Source organism: Monodelphis domestica, chromosome 7, assembly GCF_027887165.1.
Source record: "Monodelphis domestica isolate mMonDom1 chromosome 7, mMonDom1.pri, whole genome shotgun sequence".
In the NCBI taxonomy this organism is placed as follows: domain Eukaryota; kingdom Metazoa; phylum Chordata; class Mammalia; order Didelphimorphia; family Didelphidae; genus Monodelphis; species Monodelphis domestica.
Genome location: NC_077233.1, coordinates 225593132 through 225610421, shown reverse-complemented (window position 1 = coordinate 225610421; position 17290 = coordinate 225593132).

Sequence of the window (17290 nt, the reverse complement as noted above, 5' to 3'; positions counted from 1 at the left end):
TCCTTGCCCTCAAGAAGCAAAAAGATAGATAGATAGATAGATAGATAGATAGATAGATAGATAGATAGATAGATAGATAAATAAATAAAGTAGATAGGTAGATAGATTTTTTTAGGGCAAATTGCTCCATTTCTAGGCTTCAATTTCTTCATCTGTAAAAAAAAAAAAGAGGGCTTTACTAGATAACATCTGAGGTCCCATAGTTCTCTAAATCTGATCCTATGAGTCTTTCCAGGATATCATATTTTTATTACCTAGATACTCTATTCCTCTCTTCCGGGGACAATGGATTCTAAGGGAGATACCATGAGTTGCTGGTTTTGGCATTTTGGCACTAAAACGAAGTCTCTGGCATAGCCAACATATCCTTGGATCTACCACCTGTTTTTATAAAAAAGGACAGAGTTATCTAGAGTCCCTTTTATTTTTATTTTGTTCCATTTGGGAGGGAAGAGAATATGCCATGATATATGAGAATGACTGAGTATCTACTAATCTATCAGACTCCTGCAAGAAAAGAAAGAACAGAAGTAATAGCCATATAAGCTGAGATAACAAAAGTTGGGGAAACCCAAGCCCAAAGGAAATGTAGATGTATTGGACATTTTCCAGGTTCCAGTTTTGGTAAGATTTTGCTTTATCTCACAATAGGATGTGAAGGGAAAATACCAAACCAAACCAAACAGTAGTATCTATCTGAAAAATGACAAGGGTAATACCTTATTATGATTACTGTTCCCCAGAAATTCAAGTAATTTTCATAAAATCTAAATCATTATCCCAAAACTCTGAGTAAATATATCAATCAGTTAGTCACTGAGAATTTATTAAACTTTTAACATGTACCAGATATGGTGTTAAACCTAAAATTTAAAGAAACATCAGTTCATCCTTCAGAAACTTACATTCTAATGAGGAAATAACACTTATAGGAATAGTTGTATATGTGGTACTAATAGTATATGTGGGAGGGGAATGAATTTGAAACTGGGTGGTTGGGTAAGGAAAGACCTCTTGCTTTTGCAAGTTGGGATTTGAGTTAATTTGTCATGGAAGTCAAGGAATCAAGAAGTGGTGGTAAAAGAGGTAATACATCTTAGGTATGAGAATTAGTAAAAAGCCATGAAAGGGTGGCTAGGTAGCACAGTGAATAGAGTGCTAGATCTAGAATCAGAAGGACCTGGGTTCAAATCTGCACTCAGATGCTTCCTGGCTGTGTGACCCTGGGCAAGTCACCCTTTCCCTTGTAGCCCTTGTCCTGCTTGTCTTAAAATTGATATTAGGACATAGGGCAAGGAATTAAAAAAAAAGGAAAAGTTACGGAGATAGGAAAAGGAGTATGTGTGAGGAATAGCACATAATGTGAAAAAAAAAGAAATTCAAGAATAGAACAAAAGAGAGTTAAACTGATTTCCTAAAGGTTGAGATTTGGAAGAGAGGAGAATACAATGAGTACAGCAGTGATGGCCTGGGAAAAAGTGATAGATGAATGGATTAAAGGTCATGGTGAGGACAGAGAAGAAGATTAGGAGTTGTAAGGTATAGGGAAAAATGGAATGATAAAACGTTATGATCCAATAAAGGGACTTCAGAGTTCATGAATCCTGAATTGGGATATTTGTAGATGATGGCAAAATAATTAAAATTATCATTAATCATATAACTTGAGGTAAAATGGAAGAGTGGTTCATACAACTGGAGGAGATGGATGAATTGGGAAATTAGTATATTTAAGGAAACATTCATATGTATATAAGAGTTCCTTAGTATGAGTTTGGATTGAATTGGAGAAAAATACTGTGTTAGGCTCTAATGCCATTGAGGAAGGAGAGGCAATGTCCCAAGAGTTGAAATATAACAGCCATGAAGATCTGGATTGGATGACAAATTTGGATAAAATGAACCTCAAGAAAGGAGAGTTTTTTGGGTAATAAAGAAAGTGTATGGAAGTGACAAGGAAGATTAATGATTGCTCTGAATCTCTTATCATGAATATGATAATGAATTTGAAAGTATATGTGTGAATATGAAAGTATATACAGTACTAGAAAAAGTAACCAGGGGTGCAGTGTTAAAAGGAGGAAGTTAGGTCTCAGTAAATGCCAGAAGAAGAAAGGAGTAAGAGAAAAAGAAAAAGCTTGATATGAAGGTAAATTTGTTAATTGTGGAGAAGGTATTCCAGAGAGCCTAATGGAAGCTGAGACACATCTGGAGTGGGGGCATTAGGGAGGTTCAATTGAAGTGGATGGGAATAAAATTGCAGACTGTGGGTTTTGGGTAGGGAAATTTGTTCTTTGGTAGTTGGGTTCAGATTCCTTGGGATGAGGATAGTGAAAGAAGGCTGGAGCATGCTAACCACTGGGAAAAGATCCTAGGTGGATTAGCAATGAATGGGGAGGATTCCCAGTGAGGAAGGGAAGTAATTAGAAGATTGTAGAAAGCGTGAATTATTAGATTCTTCCCTCTTCATAAATAAGAATATGAACAAGTTAATTAATTGAATTCAATAAACATTAATTACACACTCTTTGTATATAAGGCACTGAACTAGGCACCAGGAACAAAAATACAAACAACAGCTTACATTTTAGAATCATTGTGCCCTGCGTAAGGACACCCAGCATTTGTGATGAGTCTCAACTAGCCACTCAGATAAAATATATGAGGGAGTCTGGAGTCTAGAATGAAAACTTTTTGAGGGTAAGAATCATACACTATCTTTTGTGTCTCTGGTTCACAACATAGGGCCTACTACTTAAAACAAGAACCATAGGATTGTTGAATTGGATTGAAATGAAATAAATTGAATTCAATATTTGAGCCAATGACTTAGCTTCTTCTAGACAATTTGACTTATCAGTAGTGTATAAAAAAATAAGATCTGGATTCAAATTTTGCTTCTGACACATGCTATCTCATTAGAATATTAGAATAATGTCTTTGAGAACAGAGACTGGCTTTTGCCCAGCATTTTGCATAGTGCCAGGCATTTAGTAAATGCCTTAACAATTCTATTGACTAGCTGATGAATTTTGAGTGCCTCAGATGTAGCTCTAGGGCTTCAAGTTACTGAAAAGGTGCAGCTCTTGATTGGAAGAAGCTCCTCACTGCGTGATGATTGATGAAATCACAAATCTGATAAAAGACAATCAATCTGTTGAAATTAAGTCCTTGGCCTGAGTCCCTCATTCAAAAGTTCCTTAATTAATTGTGATTTGGCATTTAGTTTGCCTGTCCTAATACTGCTCTTTGAAAAGATTAATGTGCCCTCTACTTCCTGGTATTTGGGATCATATTAAGGTGGCAAAACCAAAATTGAGAAGTTCTATAACTTCTACCATTTTGTTAGTAGAGTAATTTCTATACGTTGATGGAAGAACCCCCAGGAAAAGAGGTACAGGGTCTACAGGTTTGTTCTTGTGCTCCACCTTCTTCCCTACCGAAACAATGCAACAAGACCATCTTGCAGTTGGATTTATGATAGGCGTCTGCTATTCGACATTTATTGCAAGCTCTTGGCATTTTAAGACACAATTCATTAGTTCATAAGCTAATATACAGTGTGTAATGCCTGCATATACCATAACTATTTTATGATGATTAGTTTTGGACTCATTTAGACAGGATTTATTTATCCACTACTGTAAAATCCCCATGGCAATGAATCTGCCAGCATCTGGTCCCTGAATGAGGCTAAACATATACTGGACTAATCAGGACAGAAAGTGATTGGGGGCTTTCCTCCTATTTTTTTCTACAGGGCTTGAGGGATTAAAAGGGAAAGGTCTCCTAGAGAGACATATTCCCAATGGCAGGGCTTTGTCTGATGAACTCTAGTAGATAATATATCACAAGTCCCTTTTACTAATTACAGATCGAAATGAAGATACCAGGACAACCCAATAAATAAGGAACAGATAAGGGGAAAACAACCTTGTTAATGACCTCTATTCAGTGTACAAGTCCTATCAGATCAATGTGTGTCTAAACTCTACAGGAAAACCCATTACAAAGCAGCTTCCAATGCCAGGGTTCTGGTTATGCTGCCTGTCACAGCCCATCCCCAATGTCCTCAATGATATATGGCATGAAAGTAAACAATATCCTTGTCCATGGACAATAGTGTCAAAATGAATTTTTCCTGTACAAAAAAGGGCAATTTCCTTGACCCCAGGTTACAAGTAAACCATAAAGACTCAATTGACTTGGTGTTTTCCTTAGTCTTTGATATTTTACCTGCAAGTAGTTTGTTACTAGTTTGTCCTCTTTGAATGGGACTGCCTGAAATATAGCTGACAATTCTGTTTTACCCACATCTCTAGACATCATGGGAGGAAAAGAGTTCCTTTTCCCATATGCAACTTCATGGCTGCCTATTCTAAAAATATACCCTGTGTCTTCAGATTGGCTCAGCAGGGTGAAAATTCTTGATTAGCTCTCTCCAGCCTCAGCAGGCTGGCCAGAAAACAGGACCAAATGAAGATATATGTGGATCTGAGCGAGGGAAACTGCATTTGGAGGAAATACTTAAAACACAAGCCACGAGCAGCTAAGAATTTCCAGGAGGTGTTTTTATCTTGGACTTGACCAGTTAGGAATAGGACTGGTGCTGCAAACTGTCCTAATTATAAATAGTGTGCGTGATTTGCCAGATGCTTCTTGTACTTAAAGATCAATTATATGCATCAAGTTTTCCTTTCTGATTTTAAGAGGAGTTTGGGTAGAAATTAAATCCCAATTATTGATAGAGAATACTTTTCCCTTCATTCAATTCACCTGTCACATGTATCTCATATCTGGTTAAGATGCAACCCTTTGGGAAATCTACTGAGCTGACCACTAGTCTATTTTGCACAGTTACCCAAGAAATTACTATATTGGCTAGAGTCATAGCCTCAGAGGAGAATATACTCCCAGAATTGCCAATTAGCCATGCGATGGGAGATAAATCTCTATTGCAGAAAGGTGGGAGGTTTGTTCCATTGCTGCCTTAGTTGAAGATGAATGGATCAAATAAATCAGATTCTACTAGAAGTAGGAATAGGATTATTATATAATCTATTTTTGAAGGTTTCTGGATTTTCTCCTCTGATGACCCTATCTCCCTTCCAAATTGTCATACATTTAACTAATAACATTTAAATATGCCAATATATATATACATACTATATAAACTCATATGTGTGTATATATCTATGTATAAATATAAACACTCTATATGTAGTTATTTATTTTATATTGTGTTGTATGTATATATATATAGCATATATAATGCACTCATCTCCCTCATTAGAATACAAACTCCATCTTAATAAGGACTTCCAATTTCTATCCTACCATATGGCATAATTCCTGGCACAGAGTAGATACTTAATGAATAATTGTTGATTGGTTGATTGATTAATTGACTGAAATATAGAACATAGCTCTCAACACTATCATTCTTTTTGTTCTTTCCTCATGCCTAGATGGCTCTCAGTCTAGGAAGTCCATGACAGACATTAGTCTTTGCAGACCTGGAACAAGAGTGCATAACTAATGTGCAGTGAGTGAAGTTTATTAGGACAGGCATGGAGAAAAGTCTCCTTCATTCACTGAAGGTACTTAGTAAAGTACTTCAGAGCACGAACAAAGCTCTATTCTTTATTCTGTAGGAATTGAAAATGGAAAAGGTGGTTTAAATGCTACTGGTCATTTCCAATCAACCAGTGCACCCAGCTTCCAGCAAGCAGAGAACAGAAACAAAATGATCAGGCAGAGGACATAGTTGGCAGTCGTCTGGTAGTGAGTGACCCTGAATCATACCAAGCTCCTACAGTGCCCAAAAATCTAAGTGGTTTTCAAGATCTTAAAAGGAAAATATTTCATTGAGTCTTTCTCAGAATACTGCTTGAAGAGGTATATTGCCTGCTAAGTGTTCTTATAACAGGAAGAATATTCCTCAGCTCCTCTGTGAAGTCTGCCCTGAGCACACCAGCCCTACCTGATCCCCAAGGTGTCTCCATCCTCTGAATTCCTACAGTAATTGCTGTCTATGCATTAAATTTGGCACTAGTGCTAATTTCTTCACCTTTCCAGTTACTTATTCCCCAGCTGAAAGCATTCTTCCCTGTTCTCAACCCTTCCACAACAACATGCTCTGTTTTTTCTTTTTATTTGATTTCTTCTGTGTGTGTATAGTGTATGTGTGTGTATGAGTGTGTAATACAAGCACTTTTTTGGCAGGGAGTATTAATAAATTTTATGTAGATACACATGTGTGTCTTGAGGTCTTGTTCAGTTGAATTGCACAGAACTTATTTCACCAATTCAACCTACAGACATTCAGAATAGGGTCCTTGTTTAGATTTCCATTTGGTTTAGCATACATTGGTTAGTATAATAAATGTTACTCTATACAAGGTTCTGTGCAAGGTATTATGGCTTGCACTGCTTCTTCTTCTTCTTGACCCAGGACTTAACAAGAGTGCCTTACATAGCATATGCATTATTTTATTTGTTGATTGATTCATTTATTCATAATCAGAGGTCGTGCTCTCATTAGAGACTGACATTGATGGCTTAAGTTTCTCAGCTCAGACAGCTTAGCACAGACTCATCCTCAGCTTTGATTTAAACCTATCCTAAGGCTTATTTGGCGAACAAAAAGAGTCAGGGTTAACACTGTCACTAGTTACACAGCTGAGTGATCTTGGTTAAGTGACTCTATGTCTCTGGACTCCAGGTTTTTCCTTTATACAATTAAGGATTTATACGCATCAATCCCTAAGACTGAGCAGCTTAGCCTTTTTTGAACCATGGACCTCTTTTTACTCAGTTTGGTGAAGTCTGTGGACTTCTCAGAATAATGTTTTTAAGTACATAAAATTAAACAGGTAAGATTGCATTACAACAAACAAATCCCCAAGCCCCAGATTAGGTATCCTTATTCTCAGGTCTCTTCCAAATCCATCATTTTATGATTCTATCAAAAATGATTTAGGGCAGAAGGAATGAGTCTGATTAGGACAAAAAGTAGAGATCGGCAGTTTGTAGTCTTGAGCTACACTGGGTGCCTAGAGGGTGAGAAATATAGAATGATTTTTTATGTGTGACCTGGAAGTCAGAGAATATGAAGCAAATCAACCTAAGGCAGATGAAGGAGATTTGGGTTTGCACTCAAGCAGAGTCCCTAACACTTCCAGAAAACATTCGACTTGATTCACATATGTAGTGGGTAGGAGAGAGAGATAGCAACAGACAGGTGGGCAAACAGAGACAGACAGAGACTAACAGGGAGCATGACAGAGATAGACACAAAAACAGAAGCTCAGACAGACAGACAGATGGAGACAGAGACAGAGAGGGAAGGAGGGAGAGACAGACAGACAGACAGACAGAGATACAACTTGAGTTGAGGAACAAGGGTATTTGAGAGAACTAGGGAGTTGGAACTGAGCAAATAAGACAGAATAGATTTAGATGATAAAGTCAACCCAAAAGGAACACTAAATATGAGATCTTTATAATTTGGTTCTAAGAATATGGTTCAGATGCTGATATTCATAATATTATAGGATCATATTTTTGTTTAGAACCAGAAGGGATAGTTCTTAAAGACAATCAAGTAAACTCTATTATTTTGCAGATGATGAAATTGAGATTGAGAGATATTAAATGACCTGTGAGGGTCACATAACTAGTAAATGTCTAAGTCAGGATCTGAACCCAACACCTTTTCATCCAAGTCAAGTGTCCTATTGTCTATACTATGAGCTCTATTAGATTTATAAAAGATTTTTTTCAAACATTAATGTTCAGTGATTCACTTTGGAGGACAAATATTAGAAAGAATACGGGAAAGGTCTTGGTCTAAAAGGCAGGATCTTGTCTGTCCATTAGGAAGTTAGAAATATGTGGAGAGTTCTTTGTTTTGAGGAGTTTGGATCACAGCCATGTACAAAGCATCAATGTGAAGCTCTCTCATTTTCTAAGCTTTTGAGATTTGGTCTAGTTTCATTAATTGTTGATGTGGCCTGGAAGTAATCTCAAGAAATCCAAGTACCAGGATTCATTCAGAACAACCATTCTCTAGTTATTAATAAACAACAAAAAATGCATTAAATAGTAAGTGCTCAACATTATGCTAAAATAATTCATTGAATATAGTTAGCAGCTAGGTCTCTAAATGGATAGAAAACCAGACCTGGAGAAGGAAGGTCCTAGATTCAAATCTGACCTCAAACACTTGCTAGTTGTCTGACCCTGGGCAAATCATTTAAACCCAATTGCTTAGCCCTTAGCTTTGTTCTACCTTGGAACTGATAGTATCAATTCTTTTTTTTTCTTTTTCTTTTTTTTATATTTTATTTGATCATTTCCAAGCATTATTCATTAAAGACATAGATCATTTTCTTTTCCTCCCCCCCACCCCCCATAGCTGACACATAAATCCACTGGGCATTACATGTTTTCTTGATTTGAACCCATTGCTATGTTGATAATATTTGCATTAGAGTGTTCATTTAGAGTCTCTCCTCTGTCATGTCCCCTCAACCGCTGTATTCAGGCAATAATATCAATTCTAAAACACAAGTTAAGAGTTTTTTTTTAAAGGCAAGTACACAGGCATATAGAATTTGGGGACATGCACAAGGTATCCAAAATGGGAGCAACCTATATTCATCATTCATAGGTCACAATTTTTGAATGGTGTTTATTGTTTGCACTGTCATCTGCCTCCCCTTGTCCAATCTGCCTTTTGATCAGTGCCACACATCTACTAAATGAGTGTGTTGGGGATCAGAGGTATAATCTGTAGTCATGGAACAGAATAAATCCAATATCTCTGTTTGAACCCATGGCTTCATTATCATTAGCATTGTGTTTTAATTCCCTGAGTTAATTAGTTGGGGGATAGAAACATTTACTTGATTCTTGTATGGTTTATACAATATTTGTTATCTTTTGAGATGAGCCAAAGGTATGTATACTAGTGTTTGAAGGAGGAAAACACAAGAAAACCAAGATGCATAATTGGGTTAGAGATGAAGGGGAATTGCTGTGAGAAGGGTAAAACCTTTAAGGGTCAGCTGTTCTCAGATCTATCAAGAAAGACTTCTTAGAAGAAATAGAATCTCAGGAACAGAGCTCAAGTATCTGAAGAGTTGTACTGTGTCATATAGCATTACAAGCATGTTCCTGAGAGGGTTTCTCAAAGGAACAGTTTGGGGGAGAGCTCAGGCTTTATGGGGCCCTTTTAGCAAGTTCCCCAAACCACTAGGTGGAGTAATAGTAAGATTTTAAAAAAGACTAGACTATTCACTAAACTAATAAGGCTAATGATGTGAAAGAGTTTTAAAAGGGCATTTTTTTTCATTCCAACTATAGCTTGGGTTAAGAAAGAGTCTCCTAAGATTGGAGACTTTTATTTCACCAAGAATAATGAGTTTCATTGTAGTTAAAATGAGCATAATTGTAAGCGTTGACACTTACTGTCGCTTAGCAGATTTTTCTTCAAGGGAACCACCAGAAATGTCTGGCCATTTTTCCCCTACAGAACAAAGGGCACCTCTCTCATTTCAGGCTCAGTTGCCACACCCTGAGATAAGCTCCTACAGTCTTGTCTGTCAAGGACCTGTTACTCTTGCCTCTTCTCATCCAGACTTTATTAAAACATATGACCTCCAAACTTTTAGCTTTGAGCCATACCCATTTAATTAGAAAGCATCAAATAAACCAAGATTGAATTCTTTATCAATGCTTATATGAGATTAGTAGATCTTCATGATGGAAAACTCTCCCACACTAGTCATTTACATTCCTTTTCTAAAACATAGGAAGATAGTGATTATTGTCCCTGAATGGAACCAAAACAACTCATTGCATTCACTATCCATCTTAGGAGGTATCTATAGAGTAAAAAACTCAGCTGCTGAAATGGTCAAAACAATTGTATTTCTTATATTTTACTCCTATATGATTTTAATTACCATTTAAAAATTAAATTGATTAGTGGTTTTGTTCCTACAGGATCTATAGATTGAATCCATAAAGAGCCATAACTAGGAATTTTTGCAATGACCAAAAACTGTACTCAAAGAGAGTAGTACAAAAGATGCCCACAAAAGAATGCTATCCACATCCAGAGAAAGAACTATGAGAGTAGAAACACAGAAGAAAAACAGCTGCTTGATCACATGGGTCGATGGGTGTCAGGGATTTAGACTCTAAATGATCACTCTAGTGCAGATATTAATAATATGAAAATAGGTCTTGATCAATGACACATGTAAAACCCAGTGGAATTGCACATTGGCTACAAGAGGGGGGTGGGATGAGGGGAGAGAAAGAATATGAATCATGGAACCATGGAAAAATATTCTAAATTAATTAATTAAAAATTTTAAGACTAAAAAAAAAAGATGCCCACAGTATGGGGGACTGGCCAGGACATTTTCCTGTGGGTTGTAAACCTCAAAATTCCTTAGACTTATAAATGTTGGAAATTTCACCATTGGGATATTTCATACTTGGAAAATTTCTTACTGATAGTCTATTGGAATGGGAACTCCATTGGCATGGGAGGTTCCTTCTCTTCCCTTCTTAAGAGTACTTTAGGACAGAAACCCTTTGCTGAACAATGGAAAGGACTTTGACCTATGCTTAAGCATAGAACAGGAATTTCTTTGAGTCTTGATTGATTTAGAATTGATACAATGGAGATACTTGGAATAAATCTCCACCCTATTCAGTCCTAATAGGATTGAGTAAGGGCTGCAGCCTAGATCAAAATTTAATTATTCCAATCTCTACCATACTCAAGTTAACAGGATTTAGAAAGGGCTGTAGCAAAGGAGTATAGATTTAATCATTGGAAAATATGACCTTCAACAGACATGTGCAAAAAGCCAGAAACCTCTGGGCGGTCCTGGGTTAAGCGAGAGCCTCCATTGACAGGGAAATTGATGAAGAGTGATTGGTAGATGTGAGGACTGAGGGGAGGCAACTTGGATGGTGTCCTTAAAGATAGGAGGGTCTGGAGACGGAAAGGGGGTTGAGTTTTTGGTCGGTGGTTCCTGGGCTCTGAGGAAGCTTGCTCTGAAGGAAGCTGAAAGTGGGGGCCTCTGAGACTATTTCTCCATTTTGGACACGTGAGTGAAAGGGACTGATCTCTTTTCTTTGCCCCAGCTATCTAAGGGCTTGGGCCTTTTGGCCCAGCCTAAACAGAGGGGGTATTTAAGCCCTATTCCCTTCTCTCCCCTTTCTCTCTCTCTATATATCTCTAATTCCTTTCTTGCTCCTATTGTAATTAAACTCCAAAAAGGCTGACGGCTGACTTGAGTTTTTCATTTAGGAATTACATAGCTGATTCCTTGGCGACCTTAAATTAATATATATCAGTCTTTTAAAGTGATTCCCTTGTAACAGGGTATAGGCACAAGAGAAGAGGACATGTTATGATGCCACTGGTGGGTAGGACAAAATGATGTGGTATAGAAGAAACCACAGAAACATGCCATTAGATAGCTTTCTATATTAGCTCATTATGATTACTAGGAGATGCTAGGTTTTGTTGTTTTTGTTGCTGAAGGACTGGAAGAGATGTTGTTGTTGAGTCATTCCAATGACTCCATTTTGGTGTGTTCTTGGATACTGGAGTGTTTTGTCATTTCCTTCTTCAGCTCATTTTATGAATGAAGAATTGCAGGCAAATAGGGTTAAGTGACCTATCTAGGATGACATAGCTAGTGTCTGAGTGTCTGAGACTGGATTGGAACTCATGAAGATGAGTCTTTCTGATGCCAACCCCAGTGCCCTATCACTGTGCCACCTAGATATCCATTAGAACTTTATAAATTTGGTGTCCCTAGAATAAAGCCCTTATTATCCCATGCTAATACTAATTTCATATAATACTAATAATTCCATAATAATAATAAAATAAAATTTTAGATTTTTACATAAGCAAGAGTCGGCAGGCTTGATCTGACTGAGACTCATGGGCTTTATGTTCAAAGTCAGTAAAAATTTACTAAGTTCTTAATGTATGCCTCAGAACACCATGCTAGAAACTGGGTGAGATAGAACTTCTAGTACCTTATTGATCCTGTGATTGATAATGTGATATCAACAGGTACAGACCACAAACTTTATATTCCTTCTCATCTTGTGCATTTCTTGCTTACATCCTTCCACAAAGGCATGGAAAATCAATGTGTTAAATCCCTTTCCTTGATCCTTTAATATTGTATTGATAGTGATTTAATATCTGACATTCCTCTGTCATTCTTCACTATCACTGAAGGATTGAACAACTTCCTTATTAATCTGTGGTCCTTCCTAATCTGCACAGAAGTGATCATTGAAACTATGGGATTGAATGAGAAAACACAAGAGAAATTGTGGTGAGAAGAGAATGTAGCCACGGATAGAATCTTGAGATAACAACTGGCTTTGAGTTGTTTACAGGGTCTGTTATTTTGGGCTTTTCTGCTGGGGAAGCCTTGGATCAATCCCCCCTTTTCACCATCTGCTCATTTGTGGCTGACTCTTTGAATTGGTCTTATGTTTACATAGGTGTGGGTGTGAGAACACATGTTCTTGGGGCTGGCCTGTGATGCTGTAGGATTCCAGTCAGGTCCCATGGCGTCCATTGATGTGGATCCTTGCTGCTCTAATTCCTTTCACAACCTTGACTTTTTAGTCTTCAGGCCAGGAATCAGGATCAAGAATGATCTTTCAGGGACAGACGGAAATTTAATTCTAGAATGTATTCTGGCGAAGCTGCTTTCCTGGTCACTGAGGCTGCCTTCCATTAGGCCTGTGGCATTGTTCTTTTACAAAACCAACCAGGCTATTTGCTTCCTATCTATGTGTGCTTGGGAGCAGTGCAGAGCTCAGTGATATTTTTCCTCAACATTGATAAGCACAAGTTGTATTTATATGATTTTTCTTATAACTGGTTAATATTGACAATTTTTATTAAAAAGTGAAAAGATTTAACTGGCAAAAATGATTGGTAAAAAAAGAGAAGATGATTAGTAACTTTTAAGGAGGAAAGAGTGATTAAAAGCCAAATTTCAATGGCTATAGAAATGAAGGCTTAAGATTCCAAAGAAATCAAAAAGTATGTGGCTGAAATTGAAAAAGAAAAAGAAGAAAATGCAAAGAAGAAACAAAAGAAAATATCATGATGAATGAAATGTCCAGTTAATTTAGCGATTTGTTTTTAATCCATTCAAATCATGGTGATTCTATAAATAACTATGCAACTTTCTCCAGAACTTTAAAAGTGAAATGCATATTGTATACATGCATACATATACATGTAATACACATGTCTATATTAATAGTGTTATGTATAAATATACATCTCTATAATCTGCCATCCATCTATCCATTTCTCTCTCACTCTCTCTCTCTCTATATTTTTTTATTTATTTATTCATTTATTTATTTAGCTATCTTGACAACTGTATGGTGTCATAGGTATTTTCTAAAAAAGACCTGGGAAGAACTGAGTGTATTTTCTGGAACCTATGGAATGTGAGAGAGATTACAAATGGATAAGGTAGAGATATGGGGAGATTACTAGAACATTGTCCTGAAAGAGATAGAGGGGAGTGAATATGGTGATTGGCATTAGCAAGGACAAGTGATAACCATACCTCTGAGATAGAAAGAAAGAAAAGAAAGGATAATACTTCTGAGGATTTTTGAAGAGTGGCAGAAGAGAACTAAGGGAACACTTTTCAGGATGGCTTCATTCTTCTCAATGAATAAGAAGCTTTCATAGAGAAACATAGGTGATGAGATATGGTTGGTGGCTTAAGGAAAGGAAATATAATGCTCCAATTTACCTCTCAGAGAGATATTTGTGATATTGAAAGCAAGGAATTGTTTCTTGGTTCCCAAAAGCTTTCATTGGAGACTTGAAAAGGTACACAAACACAATTGAATGTATGTCTACCTAATAATGAATTTAAGCAAACACTTAAATTTCATACATATATATATATGCATATATATATACACACACACACATATATATACATATATATATATATATTTGTTTGATGCATTAAAATTCCAAGGTAAAACCTCCTCCCTTTCCTCCTCACACTAGAGAAGGCATCATTTCTCTCCCCCCCCCCCCGTCTCTCACCCCCCCACACACACACACATGGGTACGTGAATGTGTTTATAACTCTGTCTTGCTTATTGCTATTTATTACTTCTTCTTTGGAGGTAGACATATACAAGTCATTCTTCAAACAATATTTCTGTTTTTCTATATAATGTTCTATTAATTCTACTCATTTCACTATTTATGATTTCATGGTGGTCTTTCCATTTTTTTCTAATTAACCTATTAATCATTTCTCACATTGCAGTACTAGTCTGGATTTCTTCTGACTTTTTTTCCCACCATCGGTCTTGCATCTTCCTGATCTCACACTGCACCATGGCTTGGAGAGACTTGAATCTGTCCTTTTTAGGAGCAGAGTTTGGGTTATTTTGCCACTCCATAAAGGCTTTGTTCTTTTTGCTCAATAGGTCTTCAATAGCAGTGTTATTCTCGTCAAACCAGTCCTGGTGGTTGCATTGTTTGGGGCCTAGGACTGCCTTTGATGTTTCCTTCACTGCATCTCTGAACTGGTTCCATTTCTTGGTTGAGCTTCCAGTGAGTGGTCCCTTGACAGACAGCTTGTTATCTAGGCAGGACTGGAATGTTTGCAAATAAGATGGATCTCTAAGATGACTCACGCTGTAAAATGCGTGAACTGTCTGGGTGCCTTTTGGATGGTGAGGCACAATGCGCATTTGAAGAGTCGCTCTAACCAATCAGTGGTCTGTCCAGCATTCAGCTCCTCTCATGGCTCTGGTGATCTATACATCCTGGATATCTCGCTGGCGTACAATGATGTAGTCAATGAGATGCCACTGTTTTGATCATGAGTGCATCCACGTTGTTTTGTATTTGTTTGCTATTCTGAACACAGTGTTTGTGATGATGAGTTCGAACTCTGAGCATTTGCTGAGTAGCAGTAGGCCGTTGTTATTCATTTTGCCCACGCCGTGTTTGTCGAGCACTCCTTTCTATCTTTCATGGTCCTGGCCAACGCGGACGTTGAAGTCTCCCAGTAGTATCAGTTTGTCATTTGTGGGCACTGAGTGCAGAATGGCACTCAGGTCAGAGTAGAACTGCTTGATGGTCTCCTCTGTGCTGGTCAGTGTAGGGGCATATGCGCTGATGATTGTGGCATACCAGTCTTTGCTCAGAGGCAAACGGATCTTCATAAGCCTCTCACTGATGCCCACAGGCAAGTCTGGCAGCTGTTTGAGCAAACTGGTCTTGATGGCCAGGCCAACACCGTGGATTCTGTCTTCATTTGTGGCTCTACCTTTCCAGAAGAAGGTGTATCCAGTGGTGGGTTTGCTGAGTGATTCCATCTTCTGGTAAGCGTGTTTTGCTTAAGGCTGCGATGTCGATGTTATATCGCGCCAGTTCTTTACTGATTAGAGCTGTTCTTCTCTCAGGTCTTGGGGTATTCTCTCAAGTAATGTCCTGATGTTCCATGCTCCTAGTAGGAGTTTCTTTGTATTTTGTTTCCTTTGATTTCGACAGCTTAAAGGGATGACCTGCCAGCTGCAGTGTGCTGACCGGGTGTTTGTAGGGCAGGCAATGTTTGGGACACCTTTTCTAGTCCCCTCCCTTGATTAGGGTGAGCAGTAGTAGTCATTATGATCATATACCACAACTTGTTTAGCCATTCTTCAACTGATGAGCATCCCCTTAATTTCCAGTTTTTTGCTAGCACAAAGAAAATTTCTATAAATATTTTAGAACATATTTATTCTTTTTCTTTTTCATTCCTGATCACCTTAGGACTTAAACCTAATAGTGGTGTTATGTGTTAGAAGGTATACACAGTTTTTTAACTCTTTGGGTATAATTCCAGATTGCTCTCCAAAATGGCTGAATTAAATTACATTTCTACCAACAGTGTATCAGTGGACACATTTTCCCACATTGCCTCTAACATTTGTCATTTTGCCCTTTTATCATTTTACCCAAATGGATAGATGTGAGATGATATTGCTTTTCTTGTAATCCTGAGTACATTAGTTTTATTTTTATAAAAAACTTTTAATTTAATGAACTAAAAAATATCTTTCTCACAATGCTTTCTACCTCTTGTTCATTCAGAAATTCTTCTCCTGTCCATAAATCTGATAGGTAATATATTCATCTCCTTCTAATTAGAAAAGATAAATTATAGACAGTTTATCATATATCATATCTAAGAGGGGTTTCATTTCTCAAAAAAGAGAATTTTGCCAAATTTATAAGAATATGAACCATTCCTCAATTCATAAAGAATCAAAAGATATGAGAAAATACTTTTTGGATAAAGAAATCAAAGCTACATATGACCATATGAAAATATGAATCATATGAGTGAAAATAAATCATTATTTATTAGAGAAATGCAAATCAATGCATATATTTATTTTTCTATAGGGGGAGAATTTCATTCATATGGGGTACTCCTAGATGTGGGAACTTGTTGGCACAGGTTACCAGGTTGCAGGTTGGCAACTGCTTTGCCAGTTTATTGACTGAAAATGATGATGATTATATTAATAATAATAAAATGTGCATCAACACACATTCATATTATGCCTACTATGAGCTAGAAACTATACTCAGCACTTGGGAAATGTAGAAAGTTTAAAAAACCCTCCATAATAATAATAATTAATATTTATATAACTCTTTAAGGTTTGCAAAGCATTTTACATACATATATACATACAAATATAATCTCATTAATAGTCTTAGAGTGCTATCCATAGCCCTGAGAAGTCAGGTGACTTGCAGGGCCCTAAGGGCAGCATGTGTCAGAGGCCAGACTTAAACTGGGTCTTTCTGGTTTCAATACCATCTCTCTCTTCACTGCATCTCAAAAACTAGGTCATCTTTATGTCTGTCTCTATCTCTTTATCTGTCTCTATATTATCTTGTCTGATGCCTATAAGTACTAAATCATAAAAAAAATACAAAGGAGGGAGCATAGTAAAGTGGAAACAAGACCAACTTCAAGGGAAGCTGGGTTGCACAATGGATTGGGCACCAGATCTGGAGATGGGAGGTCCTAGATTCAAACTCTAACAATAGGCATTCCCTAAATGAGTGACCCTAGCCAAGTCATTTAATCTCAATTCCTGGCCCTTACCAGGCTTATGCCTTGAAACTGATTCTCAGTATCATTCTAAGACAGAAGATAAGGATTTGAACAAAGAA